Below are 22750 nucleotides of genomic sequence, written 5' to 3'. Positions count from 1 at the left end.
GCAGCTCTGCAGGGGTGGCCTCACCAGCACCGCACGGAGGAGAAGGATCACATTCCTATTTGAATATTTCACCTTTCCCCCTCTCTAGCGTGAAGTTTAGATGAAGTTTCTATGATAAACTCTTAATGTAAGTGAGGTACCTGACAGAAAACTGGCAGCAGACTTTTAAAAATAATCATGCTTCATAAGTTTATACCTATTGCTTGAACACTATTCAAGACCAAAACTTAAGACAGAGTTGAAAGTCACTTCAGGCCAAAAGGAAGTGAATGTTAAATTAAGTTTAAGAAACCAAACCATGGCTTAAACTAGAAGGCAATTGTTATCCAGAAATACTGTAACAAAAAAAAAAGCTGATTCACTTCCTAGAATAAAGGAAATATCTGGCAGGTGATCTGCTAAAGTTCCTAATGTGTTATGTTATACTCTAGAGAAAATAAGCTACCAAAAAAGTACAAACTGTTAACCTCTAAGTGGAGGTAGATGCTGCTGTTTGTTTAAGCAATTCTGGAATGCTTTGGCATTGTTTCACTTCCTAGCACAAAAGAAGAAATGACCTCTTCATGAAAAGAATGCTATGGATAAGCTGGTTAGTACCTTATCAACTCTGCTATTGTAGTTATGCCAGCCAGACATGTTAGTGTGACTTAGACATACCCTGCTATGGTATTTATACTTTGTCAGAAGTGTTTTGAGATTGATTTGTGACCTCATCTGGCATAGAGAGATGCTGCCAAGTTCTCCGAATTGATAAAAATTAAGTCCACCTTCCAAGTTTATTTAAAACTTCCTGGCTTCAAAGAACTTGGAAAAATATGTTGGTTTGCTACCTTTATCATACTTATTTGCTGCTGATGTTCCCATTCATCTGCTCTTCCCGAATCTTATTGCTCCTCACAAATGATGATCTGAAATACCATAGCTACTGGCATTTCTTTCAGATACCTTTGAGCTTAGGTTTTAAACAGTAATTTTTCCCAGGGGATTGTGAAAATAGAAAAATGCTGCATTCAAGGTGTATGGATTCTAACTGTAATGAAGAGCAGATCTTTAAATGTTCTCTGGTTAGCTCTGAGGAGAGTCAGAGACAGATAGGACTAGCCCAACCCAGTCTCTATCACTTAATACGCCAATCTAATCAGGCAAGAACAACTCTTTTGAGATGAGAGCCACAAGTATGGTCATGTCTAGAGAAGTGTTCTCTATTTTTAGTAAGCTGATTCTCAGCATTGTGCAATGTTGAAAGTAATGGGTGGGAGAGCTGGAAAGTGATCATTTGGGGTTGATTTTTACTTAATTTCTTCTTTGTTTTTCCTATGCCAGATTGAACAAAATTAGATTGGTAAATTAGAGGTAAATTAAAAAGCATACTTATTGTTTGCTGGTTAGTAGTGCAAGGGGTAGAAAAACACAACAAAATACAGATGGCTGAAAGAGATTGAGGCTATGGGGAAAAAGGAATATAGACAGGGACAAACAAATCTTTTTTTAAAAAAAGACCAACAACCCCCATCCTAATTATTAGCAGTGACTCAGCTATCTCTAGACAGTTCAAGCTGTACAGAAGTAGAACAGTTTGGATTGATTATTGTTGGTTTGGGTCTTTGTGCCAAGCAGGCCTGAGGTAGGATTCATGAGGAGGTCTAGGTCAGTTGTAAAACTCTCTTGCAAGGTATTTGTGGGCATGTGGGCAGCATGTGAAAATCAATGTTCCTGCCCCATCTTCCCACCAACAAACTCTTCTTCCTGCCATTTTTTTTCCATTTGTCACAACTGATATTGTATAAATGTAGTGATTAGATGTTAAGAATTGTTTCTCAAAATGGAGAATAGGAATACATATCCTAATTACTAGAGCATGAAATAGCAGTCCATTAAAGTAGTTATAATAAGAGGTAGGAGACAAAGTGCTGTGAAGCAAGCTTTTGAAATGAAGGGACAGCAAATTGGGAATACAAGGGTCTGAGGCTTTCCAGCAGCTGCTCTCAAGGAGTTACAAAGCTGAAGCAGTGATTTAAGGAAGAGGAAGTGATGCCAGTGGAGAAGGTGCAGTTCAGCAGGACAGTGGGAATAGTCCAAGGATGTGGCTTTCGGTTTTAGGTAAGGAGAAGGTGGTGAAGGATCACAATAGAGGAGTAGGTGAAAGTTTCAGATTTATGTATTATAAATGGAGGAAAGAGGAGGCTTAGAGACTGAAAGGTTCTCTTTCTAAATATCTAAAAGTGATGTTTGAGAAATACTCACAAATTTGCAGCATAGAGGAGTTGGCTGTTGGTGTCTAAGCAGGGGCAATAACCTTTGTCCTGGATATTTGTTTATTTGCTTCCTCTATAAATTGCAATATGTGAGGAACCTGTTATTGAGAAGTTAATAGAATTTTCACTTAAGAAATCTCTTTGCCCTACTCTCATAGAAGAGATGGGAAAACAGTTCCTTTTCATTATGTAGCTATCAATCTCAAATTTATACTTTTATACACAAGTGTAGAAAATGCAATAAGACTTCATAATATATACTGCCAAGTTTGGTTTTCCAATAAATTGGGAAGCAAAAAATTTCTAGCACTGTTAGCAATTCAGGCCTCTGAGCATTTTGACAAAGCATTGTTGCTGAGACTGGTATTTGATGTTCCCAGGAACTCAGGCTTTTAGGGATCTCCAGTTCATAATGGAGACAAAAGTTGGGTTTTTTTGGGTTCTGGAAACTAGGTGGCCTGGGGTGTTCTTCAGAACTTAATCTGAATTCTTGCTTAGGGCTATGAATTAATGTAGTTATTTAATAGAAGGGTCAGTACATGACACAATCAGGACTGGAAAACTTTCAAGTACCAATTGACCAGATAATCTATTAATTGTCTTGGCAATATCCTTGGCATTCTCTGAAAGCACAGTGCATTTCAGTAGCAGTTTCTCTTTTTTGTTTTGCCTTAGGTCACAGTGGACCTCTTGGTGCTGTTTCCAAAATTCTGAGGATAACTTTAAGACATTTCCTTTCTGTGCGTTAGTCTTGTTTTGAAGGTTTGTTATTTTTTCTTAAAACTGCACATTTAAGCATTCATTTTTGGGAGAACCTTGAATATTATGTCTTTTTGAGCTCAAGGTCACATTTCTTCTCTCAAATACCATCCTAAAAATCTGAAAATGGAACATTTATCCATACTATAGTTCTCCTGATTTAAAATCTGCTCAATACATCATAAAACTTGAGATGTTTTCTTGGGATAAGTGAAAACAAAGTTATATATGTGTTATGGTATATATACACATATATGTATAACTTTTTAACTTATATACTGTGTTAAATAATCCAATTTCATAGGCAAGCAAACAGAAAAGAAAAATAATGAGTCTATTTCAGATTCTATTTCATCTTACTTAAAATGCAGCAGAAATTAATCCAAAACTGTATGTCCAAACAGCTAAAAAGCAGCTTAATTTAATTTTTATAATATTTTGTATTTGAAATTAGGCAGTTATACCTCCACTGTTGCCTTTTTACTAAATTATATCAGAAAGTAAAATACTAAATGTGGGATAGGAAATAGTGTGGAAATTGCTCCAGGAGTTCAGCAGCAATTTTAACCCTGGTGTAAAACATGAGGGATCTAGTCTTATTAGGTTAAGACTCTTTCATCTCTAATTAATTACAAAAGGGCTTCAGGGTTTCCCTTTAAAGTTTTTAAATATTTGTTTTTAAGAAAATCAAAGTTACTTCTCTCTTCTCTTCTATCCTATGTTATGGCTGTACTACATATAATGAGGAATGTGTCTCAAAGGGCAACTGTGAATAAAACAATATACTTCCTGTGATAAGAATTTCCCAAATACACTCTAGAAATTGTTTCTGCAATGCTCTTGTGATTGTTTTATTTAAATGTATGACACACCTTAAATACTTAAATCAACTCATTGCTCTATTCAATCTAGATAGATTTCTCTGTCAGCATCTTTGCCGAGTATCTGATTGAATTCACAGTACAGAAAATTGGTCAGACTTGTTATTGGTGAGAACCTGAAAATACAAAGCCAATAACTAGAGTTGCACTCAGTGTTCAGTAGCTGGAGAAGCGACAAACAAGTTTGACCCTGGATAAAAGTAACTCTTTCTGTCTGAACTCCAGTTCACTCTTCTACAGGTTGTGTCTCGGGCAGTTAATTATAGTAATGTCCTGGGAATTGGATATTGGAGCTTTTTTCATAGGCTTGTCATCACCTGGAACCTTGGAAAAACAATGTTAACTAGTCTGTACTTCAGCATACCCACCTACAAGTATTCATTGTGTTTATCTACTGCTTTGCATTTAAGCAAGTTGACCAAACAATATAAAAAAAAAATTAGTCTTTTAAAATTTGAGACCTTTGATAGATTATGATTTCTTTATTATTAGAACAGTCCAATTTGCCTTCATAAATCTTTTTCATTTCAATATATCATCAAGTGATTACAGAAATTGAATGAGGGTCAGAAAGATCTGTAATTGTTAATGATATTCAGGATGGCTGAACACTAGGTGTTTTCCTACTTGGATAGTTAATGTATGTAGGAATAATTGAAATGCAATGCAACAAATATAATGCTGATTTTAATACAGTAATTGCTTCTTAACTTAGGATCTGTTCTTTTGACATTTCCTGTCCAAGAGTGACAATGCTTTTTAATATTTATTATAGTTCATGCTTTTAAAACATAGTTAGAATGCAAATTAATTATTCATAAACAAAGAATTTTAATTAATTGTATGCAAATCACAGTTCTTGGGTTGATTTAAGAATTAAATGTTGCCTTAATGGAGGTATATGTTTTTTATGGAGCTGGTTTGAGACAGTTGGAAACCAGTTTGTAAAGGAAAATAGCAGGAAAGGCTGAGCTACAGTAGTAAACGATATGCCGATAAAAGTATTGCAGATAAGGCTGAGAACAATGCTTGTTATTCCCGTCTCAAAACTGAAGATGGTTAGCAATGTTCTGGTGAAGAATTGGTGAATACTAGTTTTCTTTCAGCTCTGATTGTTCTGGTATGAGCATCTGTCCTCCAGGTACTACAAGTGGGATCACGAAGCTCATTTGAATTAACGTGGGAGTAGGATTTGAGCAAAGATACCAAATGATGTGTTCTATTTTCAGCTCTGTTATAACACAGCAGGCTAGTGGTTATCTTTAAGCACTTAAATACTCATTGTAGGGTCAGTATGACTCTATGCCTTGCACTTAAATTTTTATGTAAGGGGAGCATGCTAGCAGCCACTATTTCAGCTGCCTGGTTCTGGAGCTTTCCTAGAAACACAGACATACCAGTGTAACTGAGTCTTGGGGGACTACCAGAGGTTATTCAGTCTCACAGCTTCACTGTGGGTTCAGTTCAAATCCTTTGATGTTATGATTTTAGTGGGTTTTGCCAGGAGAAATTTTATGACTGTGCAGAGCATGCATCAGAAAGTGTTTCTAGGACTTCTGTGGAGCTTTTAGGTAAACTCAGGTTAGCTTCTCACAATTTGTGCTTTAACTGTTTGCTGAATTGGAGCCATAATCTGCACTTGGGTTAAGCCTCTTTTAATTTCTGCCTAATCACTTATGAAACCACAGAGAAGGAAAGGTTGCATGTATGTGTATATTGTTAAGTCCTATGAGATACTGCAGGAAAAGCTCCATCAGCCTTTTCTGGATAGAAGTGTATCTGCATTACAGAGTTCTAGATCCCTAAATATTGAATTATGAACTTAAAACAGGCTTTTATTTAAAAAAAAATTAAAACATTTTTATGAGTATACTTTCACTGTACTTTCAGGTGCCTGCACATGTATAGATACGGAGATGTGAACAAATATCCTGAAACCTTTCCAAGCTGTAACATATTGTTTAAAAACTCATGGCCTCTGTGTTTTCAAAATCTATTTTAGCCTGCCTGGGGACAGTATTGTGATAGTAACCACACTTAGTGCAATAAAGTGATAGAAAACCTGTTTGTGTCTTCCCTTACTGAAAAGCATTTCTAGGGTTGTTTGTTGTTTTTTTTTTTTTTAAGTTAGTGACTGTATCAATGCATTAAAAAGAAAGAGACTGGATGTGCAGTCTGTTTCATGTTGCTTATTAACAAAAAAAGTTAGTGAACCAATCATGGTGAAATGGTATTCTTGTAATGCAGGCTGGTTTTGTTTTAATTCTTAGTATGTAAATAATTACTTCAGTAGTTTAATGTTTTCCAGGCAAAAGCTTCAGAATTGGGTTGCCAAATCAGCAGACATCCCTTTTTGATCATAAAGTACTGTTGAACAGTAGTCATGGCAGCAAAAGAATCTGTTTGAGTCACGGGAGCTAGGAGCACTTTCACCGGATGCTAGCACAGGCTCAGCCCCAGCTCTAGTTTGAGAGATGTGAACATCCACAACCCTTTTTAAGAAGGCTAAGAGAAAAAGAAAGAAGACTAAATTAGCATTACTGTTGAAGCACCTATTTAAATATACTGGAGTGTTTCAGCTCCAACACCTCAGAAATCTAAACAGAATTTACCTATTTGTTTCCTTGTGAGCCCCTCCCGGGTCACTTTCATAGAGCTCAATACTCACTTTCAGAGAAACTAGCACTTAGACAAGAAAAAGAGGGTAAAGATGCTGAGGGAAGAAATGAGTAAAATCCACCCAAGTGGACCTTAGTTCTCTGCCCAGGACTCCACAGTGACACCACTGCCCTTGGATCCTGAGAGCAGCAAATTCACTTGGAGTGGTGGAGCAGCAGAGCTTTGTCTACAAGTTGTACTCAGACGCGAAAAGTCTGTTGTAGGCCTAGGAAAGTATAACTGAACAAGGAAATGTAATTATTTCATGTATGAGTACATCAATCCCTGCTAACAACTGGGAAGTTCTGACCAATACTCAGAACTCTGGTGTATGAAATGCAGTATCCTTGCTTAGATACATTTAATGCTTCTAAATGACTTTTTGAGAACTTCAGGTTGATGGCTGCTGCTTGTGCTCTCTACCTTTTATTCCTGACTCCTTAGGCAGCTGAGATACGAGTTAATGACAGGTCTTGAAGAGTGGAAATTTTTATAAGCAGTTTTAAATTGCTCACAAATGTCTCCTTTTCTTCCTACTTCTAACTGAAATGAAAAAAGTGTTATTCTAAATAGGATAAAATTGGTTTGCATGGTGATTGCAATGTACAAGCTTTGAAAGTCGTCTAACAAGCAGCAACATTTAAGATCAATCAATGTGTTTATGAACACTAGGAATTGTGATAATGTCAGGGGTTAGCTTATTGTGAATGAGTGGGGACTTAGGCTTTATTGTTGGAAAACTAGCTGACTATTGTACAATGGTTATCCCTAATGGTTATTTCCTAAGTAAGGACGATTATTTACCCTGAGTGCTTACACAGTGCCCTGTCAATTTTGGCGCTTCAGTTTGGTGCATCAGAGGCGCTTCCCTGACCGCGTTCACACGGTAATTTGCAGCCCCCGGGCCCGGGTCGCTCTCAGCGCTGCCGCATCCCCGCTCCGTGCGGGGGGCTCGGGGAGCGCGGGCGCTCCGCGGGCGCGGTGCCGGAGCCGCCGGGGCGGGCCGGGCCGGGCCGGGCCGCTGTTGGCTGTTGCCATGGCTCCGGCAAGCCGGGGGAGCCCAATGAGCGCTCTGCGGCGGTGCCGAGGGGACCAGCCATTTTGCTTATGGAAAACAATGTGACATATTATGCTGTGCTGTGCCGGGGAATAAACAAAAATCCCGTCGGGGGACGCAGAAGAAACGGGCATATTAGTGAGTAATTCCGGCGGCAGAGCGGGCTCGCGGGCTGCCATTTTGACAGGCTGGCGGCTGCCGCTCCCGCCGCTGATCGGGGGAGGTGGAATGCGGGGCGATAATGCTGCATATCTGCTGTCAGGCAGCGGAGCGGGGGTTTGTCGTGTGAAGGCAGGGTTCCTCCGCAGTGCTGTCTCGGCATCTCGCTAGCCGCCGCTCGGAGCGGAGCCGGGGATCCAGGGGCAGGATCCAGGGGAAGGGAGTCGCCCCTGCTGCTGGCGCTCGGAGCGCGGCTGGCGCCGGGGCGCGGGCGCTGCCAGGAGCAGGTGTGCGGCTCGGCCCGGCGCCGCCGCGGCTCCCGGGCTGCTCCCGCCGGCCCGGCGGGCGAGCTGATGCCGCTGGGCTCCGCCACAAAAGGGAGCCGCTGTGCGCCTCGGCTGCTGCGAGAGAGGTACCTGGGCACGGGCTGGCGCGGGTGTGTGGCACAGCTGAGCACAACTTCGTGCGGGAAACAAGCTTCTCTTGGTGTCTGTGCCTCGGAAGGTTGGCTTTGGTCGATGGCTGATTTAGGGTGCTTGCTGAATTCACTGATCTGACGGCATTGTCCTTAAACATTTCGACGTGTTGTTCCATATGGTTGCTGATTCAGAAGGATGCTTCCAACAGATGATAAATTTTTTAGTAGATAATTCTGCTAAAAGGCTAGGATTATTTTTTTGTTTGGGTTGTCATTGTGGTTTTTATTCTCAGGATAGCGTGGGTGAAATAAAATATTACAGAACTCACGAGCATGTTTGAAAAGCCTTACATCACTGAGTTCATCACTAGTGGATTCTATGCATTGTGTTCAGTCTCAGTGTTAGATTTATATTGTCCAACTGCTGCTGTGCAGTATGTAGGTCATAATAAAAAGCAGCTTTTTCACTAGCTTTCAATGGACTGCATGCCCCAGTGCTGTGGTTGATTAGTTTGTGGTACTTGTGCTGTTAAGAGTAGTGGTATTAAAGCCAGCTCACACCTCCTTTTTAAAGATATCGCACGTTCCGTGCTAGACAGAGCACAACACGCCCATTGTGTCCCTCCGTTTGGTGTTCAATAAAAGGAAGGAAACGAGCACTCCACATGGAGCACCAGCACATTAATAGCACAAGACGGTTAAACTTTTATTGAACAATCCCAGTGATTCTGAGATAATCTACTGAAGGTAGAGACAATAAAAACACTTAGACATATATAAGGACCTAACTGGAATGGGAGAGGTCTTCTAATAGGGAGTATGTGTTAATGCTGTAGATTTTCAATGCAAAATGAATTGTTCTGAATAGTTATTAATCACAACACATCTGCTGTAGTTAAACCTAGGTCAATAAAACCTCAATCCCTCAGGACAGATATAGTTTCTATTAAAAGTAGCATTTTCCAAACTACCAGCTGTATTCTTATGCATTAATACAATTTCTGAATTAGATTATAATGCAATGCATTAAATTATTCTGATAATTGATCCAAATATTCTGATTCACTTTGCATCTATAGAAAATGAGATGATATTTTGATCTTAGGTCTTCTTTAATAATTATGTGGATTTAAATCCCACTGAGATGAGCCATTTGTTTGGACAGTTGAGTGGGCATGAAATCAAGAATTTGAGGTCTGGTATCTTTATAGTTAAATTAGTAACCAGCACTCTGTAACTAGGAGCCAAATTCCAATGTGTTGTTTCTGTATATATCCTGCAAAGGCATTTGAACAAGCATGTTCAGCAACTATCCCCCAAATGAGACATTGAATTTGGAAGCAGCAGTATATAATTGAATTGCTACTATGTGTTCATTCCATTAGAAAAGCTCCATCTTACTTGAACCATTTCAGGATTTTGTTTTGTGGTGAATGCACACAACTTCTTTCTCTGTGCTTCTGTGTAGGGGTCACACAGTAAGTGGTTTCGAGAACTGCCTTCATCTGTAATCTAGAAAGTGGAATGTGCCTTGATAGTGTGGTACTGCATGAATATTTATAATTGAGTCTGTAATTATGAAAATTATAAACAAGCAGAGCTAGTATTTACTTTAAGATGTTGATAAGTCTTTAACAAAGAGGGAGCATTTGTTACAGCAGCGAGAAACATGGATATAGCAGTATACAAAATGTGAAGGATCTGGCAGTCCAAGGTGGGTTGATTCTCGCAGTGGATTCTTCTCACTATGAAGAATTTATGGTGTGAGGAAAACAAGTGAAGACTAGCAATGACTAATCACTAGACAGTGTGCACCCATTAGGTGCTGATAGATGCATCTTATTAGTCAGTAGTATTTAAACCAATATTCTGTGCTGTTTCCATTCTGCTTTTCTCCTTTTGTTATTGTTCTCATATCGATTCCCAGCTTCCCTCTGCGTCCTTACTGTCTCTTTGGCAACATTTGATCCCATCAGAGCTATTTGTAAATCAAATCGGTGACTGTCAGTAATGGTCATGGAGGTGCTGCAATAGAATCTGATGTGGAGGAAGAATTTAAATGAGTTAGAGGTAAGAAACAGCAACCAAGTAATGAGCGTATCCAGTGCGAACTAATTCCACATGATGTAAGTTTTAAAGGCCTAGAATTGGGTCACTGATGTAGAAATCAAATAGGCATGCATGGAGAAGGGCATTTTTCATCTCATGGTGAATTGAAGTGTACTTTTAAACGGAAGGTTTACAAGGAGACCTTGACAATAATATGACATAGGACAAATTGGAAAGTTTTGTATTAGAAATGGTAGTGTCGAGTTCTAGTTGAAGTCTAGAAGTTTTTCAGGTTTCAGTGGAACCACGGTTTTTATCAAGAGGTGATTAGGCATTATTTGAAAGCCTGTAGGTTATCCAAAGCCAGGCTCTCTCTTGGTCAGCAGAGATGTAAATAACATCAGCTGTCATGCTTTAACATTACAGTCACTTCAAACATTTTTTTAGACAGATGACCTTAGAAGGTGACTCTGGGTCCATGTGTAGCTCTTAAATAGAATACCAACAAAGCAAAAGCAGGCAGGTGAATCCTAAAATGCAGTTTCATAGTAGCAGGTGAAAATAGTAATAGAAATAAGAGACCAGGATGTCCGGAGGAGGTAAAATCAAGTCGTGTAGCAGCTTATTTGGTATGCTGTTTGTTTAAAATAATCAGGTTTGAGCAAACAGTGATAAGCATCAACCAATCGTGGGCTGTGTGGAGCATGGTAACCTTTTAAGAGCTGTTGTGGAAATGTGTTACCTACCCTCAGCCTATGGACTCTTCTCAGTGTAGTTACATGCATGACCACCCTGTGAGCAGCAATGCAGATGGGATGTGCCCAGGGCAGACACTCAGGTATCCAGTTAGGGTACATTGTATGATGTTACACTGTGGAATGGCTGAATGTCACTTCTGTACCGGAAGGATCAGGTATTGAATGTAACACATCGATTATGGGGTTGTGTCTGGAGTGCACAACCTCCATTAGATGTGACCTTTGCAACAGTATTTCTGCTCCAGTGAGACTGTCTGCACAAAAATAGAAATAAAAATCGTCAATTTCTGCTTGTTTGTAAACTAGAAATGTACAAATGTGTACTTTGTTATTGTGTCCTACTGCTCTGATACCAGTTCTTTCTCATGTCATTATTTCCTATTGGATTAAGCATGTTAGTGTTGCCAGTCTGAACTACCTTTCTTCACTGTTGTATGTAATGTGCAGCTTCCTATTTAAGAGAAGACTGTGTCACAGATGCTCTGTGTTCATTTTTATTCAAATAGTCTGGTGTCTTTTCATGGAAGTGTTTTGACAAAAGCTGACCCTTCTGAAATTATGAAGCTTCTTAACATTTAAAAGCTAAAACAAAAGCTAAAAAGACTTTCAAAGGCAGTGATGTAATGGAAAATTTCATGTATGGGAGGTAAAAGGGAGAGAAGTAAGTACATAAAAGGGCAGCATGTATCTTTGAGTAAAGGCATGCTGGATGACCACATTTTAGGTCTACTCCTGCTTTCAGTGTTTTTGAAGCATGTAATGTATTTTTCTGTTCAGATGTAGTGCTCCAAAACGGTGATACATCATACTTTACAGCTGCTGTAAAGTAGGAAATTCCAAAGGCGGACCCCTTTCTTCTGTTATTTCTAACTTCTTTCCCGAAATAGATTGATTTTTTTGGACTTTCTGTACTGAATACAGATAGTGTTCTGACTCATCCACCCTTAAAAACCTCACCAACCACCATGAGGGGGTTGAATAGCACAGATGTAGTTCTGTGTTCTTAAGTAACCTGAGTAACATAGTGCAGTTTTGAAGAGGTGATGCTGAAGGTCCTGAGTTTCAAAGAATAGTGGGAAAAACACAGTTACAGGAAAAGCAAACATTCTTCTTCTCAATCATTACTATGATCAAGCTATGCACTAAACATTTTCATTAGCCTTTTCATAAAATAGCTGTTAAATAATGCTGAGAGATAGAATAGTAAGAGCTTTACTTATTTTAAGGGTACTGGTCTTGCATTTTATGTACAAGTATTAAAGCTGTGTACAACTGAATTGTTTGATGGATACCTAAAGCTATCCTTAGTTCAGCAGCAGTGGCTGATCAACTAAATTTGTCCACAAGCACAGCGGCTTTATCTGTTTGCTTCTTCAGGACCCAAAAGAATATGCAGGGATGCAGGATGAAACCAAATGGAAATGGAATGAGTAACTGCAGTTCTCACAGCTGAAAGTCAGATTCATTGAAGTTTATAAAAACAGTAAAATGCATTGCTCTCTAAAGGTTGCATTTGGTTGTAGGATCATCAGTTATGATAATCAGAAATCAGTAGTTGTGACTGAAGGTCAAAATAGGTGGAAGGGTCTTTGTTTTTTTTTCAAACAGTTTAAAAGCAACCTGGCTGGTTCCTTAATGTATTGTTGTTTTTGTGGTTTGGGTTTTTTTTTTTCTGAGCAGCACCAATAGGCTGCAGCAAGGCTGAAAGGTGACTGTAACCCTTCCTAAGAGGCTTAGGGTTGGATGGTGTAGCCTGTGATTAGAAGGGGTAGGGACTATGTCAAGAGCAAGGCAGCCATAGAGTGTTCTTGTCAACATGATGCCATGTTGTCTGAGGACTCCTAATTAACCATAGCCTGAATGTAAAGCTTCATCACCATAGTGTACCTTGAGTGCTATCACGTTTCATAAAACCACATCTCTCTCACTGGGATTAACTTGCTAATACTAATACTTTGTCAAAGTTTAGTTTTAGCAAATGGTGGTGTGGGGAAGGCTGTCCAAGATTCAGTTATCTGGATCAATTCTGATGTCTGAAAAATGCATAAACTGAAAATTACATGTTGCTACAGAGGGTCTGTGTGCATATGAACAGTATTTTCACTATCTGAAGTGACTACAAGTGAAAAGCAGTGATTCCGGCAATAGAACAAAGCATGGGGTAGATAAATTGGATGCTTTGACTGCTGTTTTTCTTTTAATGTTCATTTTTTCTTAATAATAAAAAATTAGACATGATGATAAAAACCCTTCATTTTTTAAAATATAAATAAACATATATAAACATTTCTGTAGACATAAATGTAATTCAACATGTCAGCATCAAGCAGGTGCAAAATGGCATTTTAAGATACTAAATGCCTGTTTCACATTGGATTTTGTATTCATTTGAGAACTTCAAATTCTCTATTCTGTTGGTATGAGACCTTTTGTAGTACCTTGGACTATGATAAATAAGGAAGAATAAATAATTGGTGTGAGGCAATTATTGATTGGTGAGAATTACAAAGGAATTTCAGAAAGGTTATTTAGTAAGTCTCTAGCACAGGATGTTTTGCTCTCTCCGATGAAGCAGCCATAATGGACCTGCATAAGGAGTGGATAAATGGGTTAGATGGCCCAAGCTTGGCTTGGTATTTTAACAGCTGTTTGTAAACGTCATGAAGCATCTATGTGTTTTGAATTTCAGACTTTTCAGCTCTTGAGAAAATCCTAAGATGTAGTGATTGGCCTAGATGAAGTATACAATAAATAATTCCCTTTTGAACATAAACGTTACACTACTGACTTTTGTGTATTTTGCGCTTTGTACTTGTTAAAATCTTAAGCAGTTACTGTCTGATTTAGGCATCAACTGTGTATTTTCTTTCTTCCTACTAATAGTACAGATTTTAAAGAAAAGAAAGCAGTAGCAACCCAAAGGGGTGCCAGTGCAAAACACTGGTTATGTTTCATTTAATTCATATATTGATCAGGTACATCACACTGCTCCTTCTAGCCAGTCATGCAGTTACACATTTTAATAAGCAGATTCTGACAGAAGACAGCAGTTGCCAGCACAAATTTAATTTAATTTAGTTTCTAGTGAATTTCTAATGAACAGGGAACTCTAAGCAGTGACATTCTCCAGATAATCAAATTCATGGTAATTGCAGTTTTTCTTTTGGAGAAATCTGTATTTGTTAGGAATCTGGAGGAAATAATTATTTCAGTGTGACTGGTGCAATCAAATGGTTTACTTTGAATAAGTAAAATATAAAAGAGGCTAATCAAATGAAGTGCTACTGTATGAGAGCAAAACAAAAGGCTGACAGGTTTGAGAGTAGAATAAAGACCAAACCAAAGGCTTTGTTTTGACATACATGCAGATAATCAGGAAAATTCAAGTCTTTTAAGAGACCTCTTCTATAAGGGTCACTTTACAGATACGGATCATGTAATCTGAGCCTTGCAGATTATCATTCTACTTTTAAACAAGTACAAGAGAGGGGTTTTTAATTCCTTATTTGCATAGCTGTAGATTTACACATTCACATGCTTTTGCCATTGGCATTTGATTCGCAGATGACTGATTTATGGTCTTGAGCAAAGGCCAAATTCAGGACACACTTTTAACTGTCAGGACTGCAAACTCTACCAAAATTGTTTGAAAGACAGCACCTGTTGTAATTAACACATACAAAGCCAGTAGGAGGATGCCTTCCAGCTTGAGGAAATACTCCTCTTATGAGCAAGGCAATAATAATTGGAGAGATGGTATGCTAAATTAATTCAGATGTGAATTTGTTTTTTGTTCTACTTAGTAGAACAAAACATAATTCTTAAACATAATTCTTGAAAATCAGTCACTGCTTAGATAAAAAACACAAATGAAAATAAACGTGTCAGTATGACTAAAAGAGCTACAAAAAGTACAGCAGGGTCAAGTTCTCTTTGCAGTAGGTGCTGAACATAAAAGACAGAAAAGGCTTGATGCAAAGGTAAACTGAAAAGTAGTTTATTAACAGGGGGCTTTGACCACTGTTTGACTACAATACCAGTTGTTTCTTGATTTCCTGTAGCAGAAATGAAAATTTAAAAGGTGTCTGAGGAAGAAGCAAGTAGTAGCTTTGAAGATGAACTTGGGAAGTGTTCTTATGATGAAAGATTACTGCTTCTTATGAATGGATGAAATGTATGTGGGAAAATTTGAGCAGATACTGTGAAGAGACTTTTGGGAGGTGCAAGAGGAGACAGGAAGAGTATTACAAAATTGCTTGAAAGGGAAAAGGAGAAAGATAGATGTAATTGCTGCAGTGAAAATACAACGAGCCATCTATATGGACCCTCTATTCTGGTGCAGGGACAGCTACAGTGGCTTCAAAGAAAAAAAAATTAGACTGGTCTCATGGGGTGCATTTTGCATAGATCAGAACATGTTACTTAAAACTGTGGGCTCAGATACTGTAGTTAAATTGTATGTTGACAAGAGGCCTAAACAATAGCATTCCTCATGGGGGACCAAAAAAAAAAAATCAGGCTTCCAAAGTTCTGTGGAGAAATCAGTCATCTCAGGAAAAGCTACAAACATGCTAAGAGTGAAGGGGAAACAGGTGTGAAGAAACATGAGCCAGCTCCTTGAAGAATTCACATACTTAAGTATTCAAGAGGTTTTTTGGGGTTTTTATTCAAAAAAGACCCCAAAAGGTCACGTTTGCATTCTAGTCAAATTCCAACCTATACACAGTGTGCCAGGGCAAGCTACAGATTTAATTTTTTAAATTGTTTTTTAATCTTCATATGGACACATAGTAATTCCAATTAAAATTTTCAGATTTGAAAACAAATTTATCTCTTTCTGTGGTTTCATTCTTTGTGTTGTATTTCATTCTTGGGAGACCCAAATGGTTGAGTCCTGTCTGTTCATAAGCACTTTAGATGAAGCATTTGAAGTCTGTGTTTTCAATGTGACTGCCGATTATGGAAATGGGATTCTCTCTAGCTGTCCTGCACCAGCAATGCAATAAAGCAGTTCTGAAGATGAGATCAGCTGCTAGGGAGCTCTAATTTCTGTCCCTTGGTTTTGTACCAAATTGTTTCAACTGGGAAAAAATCTGTTAGAATGTTGGTGGGATATTTCGTGCATTTTGCTTTAGGCACAAGTGTATTAGGACTGTAAATTTTTTTATGGAAAATGTCCGTTTCTCAGTGTACTGCTTGGTTTTAAAATTATGGGCTGAGCTGGAGCTTGGAGGTGGCTTGAGTTCAAACATAGCTTGAAAGCATAATTATATTGCAAGCTTTCTTGTGTCTAGTCCTGTCAAATCTGTGCAATTCTACTGTCATCCTCAGTATTGTATATATTGTAGTTAGACTTCTATGGACTTTATCTTCCAATATGTTTTGGAACAGCTTCTCTATAGTCATTAAAAGTGTGGGTTTTTTCTGAACTAATTGGAGATACTCATGTGAAAAATTCACATTCAATACCTAAATTTGTCAAAACAAGCTAACAATATATATAATTTAAATCTTCATAAAAGAAACCACTTCTTTTGAATTTTAGACTTATTTTCTCTAGTGCTAACCTGTGGATAGTTTTTACTAAGTACTTTCTTAAGGAGCTAAAACAATTTTTAGCTTTTCTTGGCCCAAAAGCAGATAATTTTTTAAATGAACTTTTTTAGGGATAGGTTTGGAACTGTACTGTGAGGCCTCTACCCTTTTTGGTGGATACAATATACAGTTGTAGAATTTTTACCCTTACTTTTACAAAACTGTGAAATCTTGTTTCTTGTTTCTCATAATCCGAAATTAGCGTCTTACACTGCAAGTGCTGAAACGATGATTCAAGTTTGGCCTTGTAAGAATGCAATCTGAATAACATTTTTAAAAGCAAGGGCGTGACTTCAAGGCAGTTGTTTGTCTGTGACTTACCTTGAACCTGGGCGTATATAGTATTCTTTACAAAGACATATACTAAACAAGGAAATTAGAATGTATTTAAATGTTTGCTTGAAGAGGGCAGAAAGGAATTTAGCAAAATGACACTTACAAATGAAATTATTATAGACTTCGGTATTTTTGAAAGCTCTTATTGATGTTTTCTCTCTTTGAATGCAATGGTAGGAATCCTCCCTGAATTAATTAAGTGTAGTTACAGTAAATTTGTGTGCTTTTAGAATGGCTTAGCATCCAGCTTTTCACTATTCTAGTTTTAGGTTCAGCCCAAAGTGCCTGTAAATTTCTTTTGAAGACTACTGGAAAGATAGATACAAGATGAAAAAAGTGTTGCACTTGTGTCTGTTTGCGTCCCTTGATACAATGATTTTCTGATTGTTATTACTTACACAGGCATTTAAGTCTTACTGTCATTAGTAAGATCTTGGCTGAAAAGGTTGGCACCGTCTTGAATGAACCTTCTAACCTTATTTACAGTGTATTTATTACTGGAAATGGTTTCACATGTTCATATACACAAATTTTACCATATTTGGGGAATGTTCTGTTAGATAAATAGTCCTGCCTCTTAAAACTTGATGAACATCAGAAGTTATGTTCAAATTATGCTGTGCATTTCAACTTGGGATCCTACAAATGCTAACCAGATTTGCAAATTAAGGTCAGTGCAGTTTTGATGTTTTTTCATGTTAAACTTTCTGTGCTGTCTGTATCAGACACACCTGTGAGTTTGAAATGTCACCATCGAAATCGAGGTTAGCCTCATGAAGAGGAGGAATCAGGAAATAGAGATGTCTTTGTGTTGTCATTTCAAAGGCAGCAATAATACTGCATCATAAAAAAATTTTGTGTGTTGACTTCTTTCTGTGTGGATCACATAAAAGTTAGCATAGAGGTTTGGTTTTTTTATATTTCAATGCTATTTCTCTTTTTAAAAGTACTATTAAAATGATTTAAACTACTCAACTTACAGACAGTTTAGACTTTGATCTTAACTCACGTGTTTCTAGTTCATGCCACCCATCTATCGTAAGCTGATTTTGTTATAAATAACCAAAAGCTGTACAGATACTATGTAAAACTATTAGTGATTTCCCCCCTCTGTTGTTGCAGTCTGGTTTCAAACTCTAGTCTTCAGATAACTGTCAATCACATGTAATTTCTTTTCATCCTGCTCATCAGAATGTAAAGGCAAAAAAATAACATAGAATGCTTTTCTAATGGTCTCCTTATAGCAATTTGTTAATTGCTGTAGGAATCAAATGTACATGAACTTGAATTTTAAGTCAATGTGTTCAAACCAGAAGGCAGGGCAAACACATCACATGCAGTTTAATGTGTTTTGAACATTAAATTTGTAATAATTAAACTTCTGCTAAGATATGTCTACTTTACTTTTGATGTCTTTTTGTACAAGGCTGTAATTTGACAACTTTTTTATCTCTACCCTCTCTTTTGGGAAGTAAGATAGAAAACTGTGTGATTTAGCTATTCTGTATAAATTTTGTAGAGAAAATTTACCTTTCGACTTCTCAATTTTGTTTTTCCATATATGTGAAGCTTTCAAAGCATTTTAGAAGCACAGGATACCACAAGTCACTGACTTCATCCTTGAGGTTTTTTAAGTGCAAATGTTATTACTCTATTCTTGCTTGTAGTGATCATTGTCTAAGGGTTAGAATTGAACATTTCTGTTTCGAACAGTCATTTCATCGAGCTGATGAACAGTAAATAGCCTTGAGTGGAAAGAAGGGTCTTTTGAGCTGTTATTACTGATAGGCAGATGAATTTGAAAAACAGAGGATGTTAAAGTTCTGAGGAAGTAAACAATTTCTAGGAAGGGAAATCCGCCTTTCCATGTGTTTATTTTTCAATGAGAGGAAACTACCTAATAAGTGTAAAACTTCATGGATACAAAATAGGATATCTACTTCAGAATATATTCCCTTTGACTTCCAGTTCTCACGAATCTTAAGAACTCCCCTTCAAGCCTTCTTTCGTGCAACTTCAACTGCCATAGATTTATGGTATGACACAGGTGTTCCTTCCTCTACCCAATGTGCAAAATATGTATAGTCATACTGTTTCAGCTTGTAGTTTGTTGCTGTTAAAGAATATTTTTAAGGACCTTTTCTCACCACCTTTCTAGGTGGCACTGGCCTTTGTTATATGAACTGAGGTCTTTTTAATGGCCTAATTTTCCTAAGGAGTATACACTGCATCTCATAAACAGAGATGGCAAAGAAGTCTTGTTTTAGAGTTGTGTCTGTAGACTTGTCTTCCTTGTGGAAGAATTTTTCCATTCAGGGAGAAAGTTTGTGGTGGAAAACATGGCTGCAGTTATGAAATTTTTATTACTGATGTTCACTGATCAGCAGTGAAGGTGTACTGATGAAGAAGAATTAGGAAATTTCTAAAAATCCTTTAAATAATGTTGCCCATGGTGACTTTGCTCTTCTTGTCTCTGTTACTTGCCGCCTAAACAAGGGTCAAGTTCTGTTAGCTGAAAAATTAGTTCTGACCTACACATAATACAACATAGAGCAATTAACTGGCAACACAACTGTAACATCCTGTATTGCCTGAAATACAGCAAACATCAAATTGTCTTTCCCCCACTAGGAAAAGCATGAATATAGCTCAAACAAGTGTTTCAAACTAATAGCCTGCTCTGCAATTAACAGTCCTGTAAAGAACACAAATAGCAAACAAAAACTGTGAACGAGCTCTCACTTTCACTTAGCTGAAGCAGTACATGATAGATGACTACATTATAATGTGCCTCTGTTAACAAGAACACAAAACAAACACAAGCTCAGCTCTGATTTTCTGAGCCATTCTCCTGTTGGGCTAGGACTAAGTGGAGTATAGAGTATCCACTGGTGTGTGTTGGTATCATGCTATAACTTCACCTTTGGGAGATGTAGAACCTCCTGGAAACCAAAGTCCTCCTTTCCCTCCAAGCTTCTAGTGTGAGGACTTGTCAAATCTTTGGGGAAATTATGATCATCAGGGAAGAAGGGATTTGAACAGAAAGGGATCAGTTTTCTGTTTTATGAGTTTCCTGTTGAGCGTGCTACATCATACTGTAGGAAGGAATTTTCTTGTAGGGAGCAGGAGCATGCTTGGTAGGCTCAGGCATTTTGGCAGCACCTTTCCCTGCTGATAAACAGCATGAAGGTGGACGAAGGTGGAGGCAGTGTAGCTGCAAGTAGGTTGAGTGTGCTGGTGTCATGTACCTGAGCTCTTGAAATAGCTACCTTCTTTGCAGCCTGAAGGACTGATAATTGTCATGATTATGTGAAACTGTGAGCTGCAAAGAAAGAGTTTGCCAAAGCAATTGTATCTTGGTGGGCTTTGTCTGACTTCAGCTGTTTTTATTATGTCAGTAGCATATGTTGCTATTGACAAATGTTGGGTTGATGAAAACCAGATATTGCCTTTGAAATCAGACTTGCAGGGAAAAAAAGAACGAGATAGCTGAAAAATATTAGACTCTGGTGGTATTACCTGGTATTCTAAAATGCTGAAGAGTTATCTTGTGTCTTTAGGTTGTGTTTTCAGTTGTTGGATCATTGTAGTAAAGTGAATAAACTGACTAAAGGAACATTGATGGAAAGATGGTTTTCTACACTGTTGTTTGACTTGCAGTGAGAGGTTTTGTACTCATTTGAGGTGACAAGTGTTCACCCTAGGGTTCAGTGCCTGAAAGCTTCAGTTGCAGTAGCTTGGCTGTTTCCTACTTTCTATACTATGAGTAGTAGTATTCAATTACTTAATTGGTAAAGCTAAGGACTGTTTTTCATATAGGTCCCTTACTTTTTTCATTACTAGATTGGCAGCTTAGAAAATTGGCAGAAAACCATTGTGTTAATTATTGAGAAGCCTAAATTCCTTTGTGGATTTAGCCATGGTAATTGGAATAGAAGCTCAATACAGAGTGCGGAGGTGTAAAGCTGGCCTGGCCATAATCTGGTGGTTTAAGAAAAAGCAGAGTGGCATTAGGCCCTGTGTGTTCTGTAACATAAGTCTTTGTGAAGCGGAAGGAAGGATTTGGGACTTGTGTTACTTCTGTGGATTTCTTTTGCCTGACACGGACCAGCAGCTTGAGAGTGGCAGCTGCACACAGGATCATGCATGGCTCCAGAGCCTGGTGCAGTTCTCCCTTGAGAAGTGAGCACAGTATTATCCATTGATAGCTCTGGGAAGGTGTTTATATTTCAGAGTGTATTGCTCAGATGTAAATATTTCAGAGTAACTGAAGGCAGTTACTCAAACTTGCCTTTTTCCTAGGTAAGTTTTTTCTTTCTTAAGCTAATGAGAGGGAGTCCAGTTCTTGGTCTGCAAGCCACATGAATTACTCTATTCTACCACAATGATTACTCTATGAAAGAGGGCCAGTGTCCTCAAAAGACCAGACAATAGCATGACGCTTGGTATTGTGTCACGGAAGTGGAAGATGTGACTGTAAATCCTTCTGGAAGTTTAATCCAGGTTTTCCATATCTGGGGCAGATGTTTTAATGTCCATCAGCACAGTGTTTTTAAAAATAACATGGTGGTGAAGCATCATCTTCCATGGTTTTGATAGAGAGTGAAAAAAACCTGAGAACATCTCTTGAATATTTGTGCCTCAGATTTAAGATTGATAAAACAAAGTTCGTACAGCACAGCTGTCACCAAAGTGGTTTCATTAAGTCAAGGCATTGCTTGCTTGGTCCAGGAGGAGAATTTTAGGTAACTGGGAACTTGACTGTTGAAAGACATACAGATGCTTAGAAATTTGGGTATATGTAAAATAGATGTTTTAAAAAATGTCACTTTTGATTTGGGCTCAAAAGACCCTGTTACTTGCATTGGTAAATCACAGGTTGAGAGTCCTAGTTTTTTTACGTTTCTGAGGTTTAGGCCTTTAGGAAAACCCCACTCTCTAATGCCCTCAGCACCCTCCCAAAGAACAACCGCAGTCTTACACAGTAGTTAAACACATTCTAGCAAAAAACAGGCCTTAAGGACAAATAACTTTGTACCAAGGTGTTGAAACAATAGCCTAACAATGTATATAAGAGTGAGATTAACAATAAGCTTCTGTTCCCTATTTCCTGAAAAGGCCTTTTCATATTTATTTTCCTGATCATTTTTAACTGTTTGCTCTTGGAACAGAGGAAGTTAGTTTTACTAGCAGAATATTATCCTGTTGGTCCAGTTTCAGAGTGATAGCTGCAGTGCCTGTAGTCATTTTTCACATCATTATAAGAGCAGTTACATGGTTTGTACCCAGTTATATGGAATTGGCTAAAGTATTGGAATTGGTTGTAACAGATAACTAAGAGGCTCTAAATTTTTAGATAATATGCTTTCAATAGTTAGAGGGGTTTAAATGCATGTGATTTCACTTCAAGGTTGAGAGTATCCTTATGTTTTAATGTAGTCACTTGGTGCTGATTTAAAGGTATAATAATTTTAATGGATTCTATATGATATAATGGTGTTATTAAACATAATAAAAATTATAGCATAGCTTCTCATTGTAACTGTAAAATGTCTTACCAAAAAAATTGGCTAGGAGTTTCAGTCTAACAAATCTAAAGTCAAAAATGAGAACTCAATACAGCTAAGGACAGTTGGTGTCTTTTAAAGAGAATACAGGTCTGCTGTTCTGGAGAACAGAGAGTCAATTCTTCATCAAACATATGCCATTTTGCAGACCAGTTCATGTTAATAACATGAGAGTGTGATTTTTTGTACTTGCTGTCTTGATCCATGTGTTTCAAATGCATGAGTTATCAGTAGAACACTTCTGTGACAAATTCAGAA

The 22750-nt window shown here is 37.9% G+C and overlaps 1 protein-coding gene across 31 annotated transcripts in view; it reads left to right on the top strand.

Moving 5' to 3' along the window:
- The window catches only part of SORBS2 (sorbin and SH3 domain containing 2), a 208262-nt gene that overhangs the window by 53941 nt on the left and 131571 nt on the right, over positions 1 to 22750 (top strand). For 8 of the 31 annotated variants that reach the window (XM_069013880.1, XM_069013883.1, XM_069013881.1 and 5 more), the window contains exon 1: positions 7626 to 7748. The exons of 2 other annotated variants lie outside the window; for them this stretch is intronic. The gene's annotated coding sequence lies outside the window, so the exon portion shown is untranslated. Of the gene's footprint in view, positions 1 to 7622; positions 7749 to 7863; positions 8182 to 22750 lie in introns of those variants that run through there. 21 more of the 31 variants (XM_069013890.1, XM_069013887.1, XM_069013886.1 and 18 more) reach the window with 13 other exon arrangements.

Source organism: Aphelocoma coerulescens, chromosome 4 (genome assembly GCF_041296385.1).
Source record: "Aphelocoma coerulescens isolate FSJ_1873_10779 chromosome 4, UR_Acoe_1.0, whole genome shotgun sequence".
Taxonomy (NCBI): Eukaryota; Metazoa; Chordata; class Aves; order Passeriformes; family Corvidae; genus Aphelocoma; species Aphelocoma coerulescens.
Note: the sequence above shows the minus strand (reverse complement) of the source record. Positions and strands in the feature narration are given on the sequence as shown.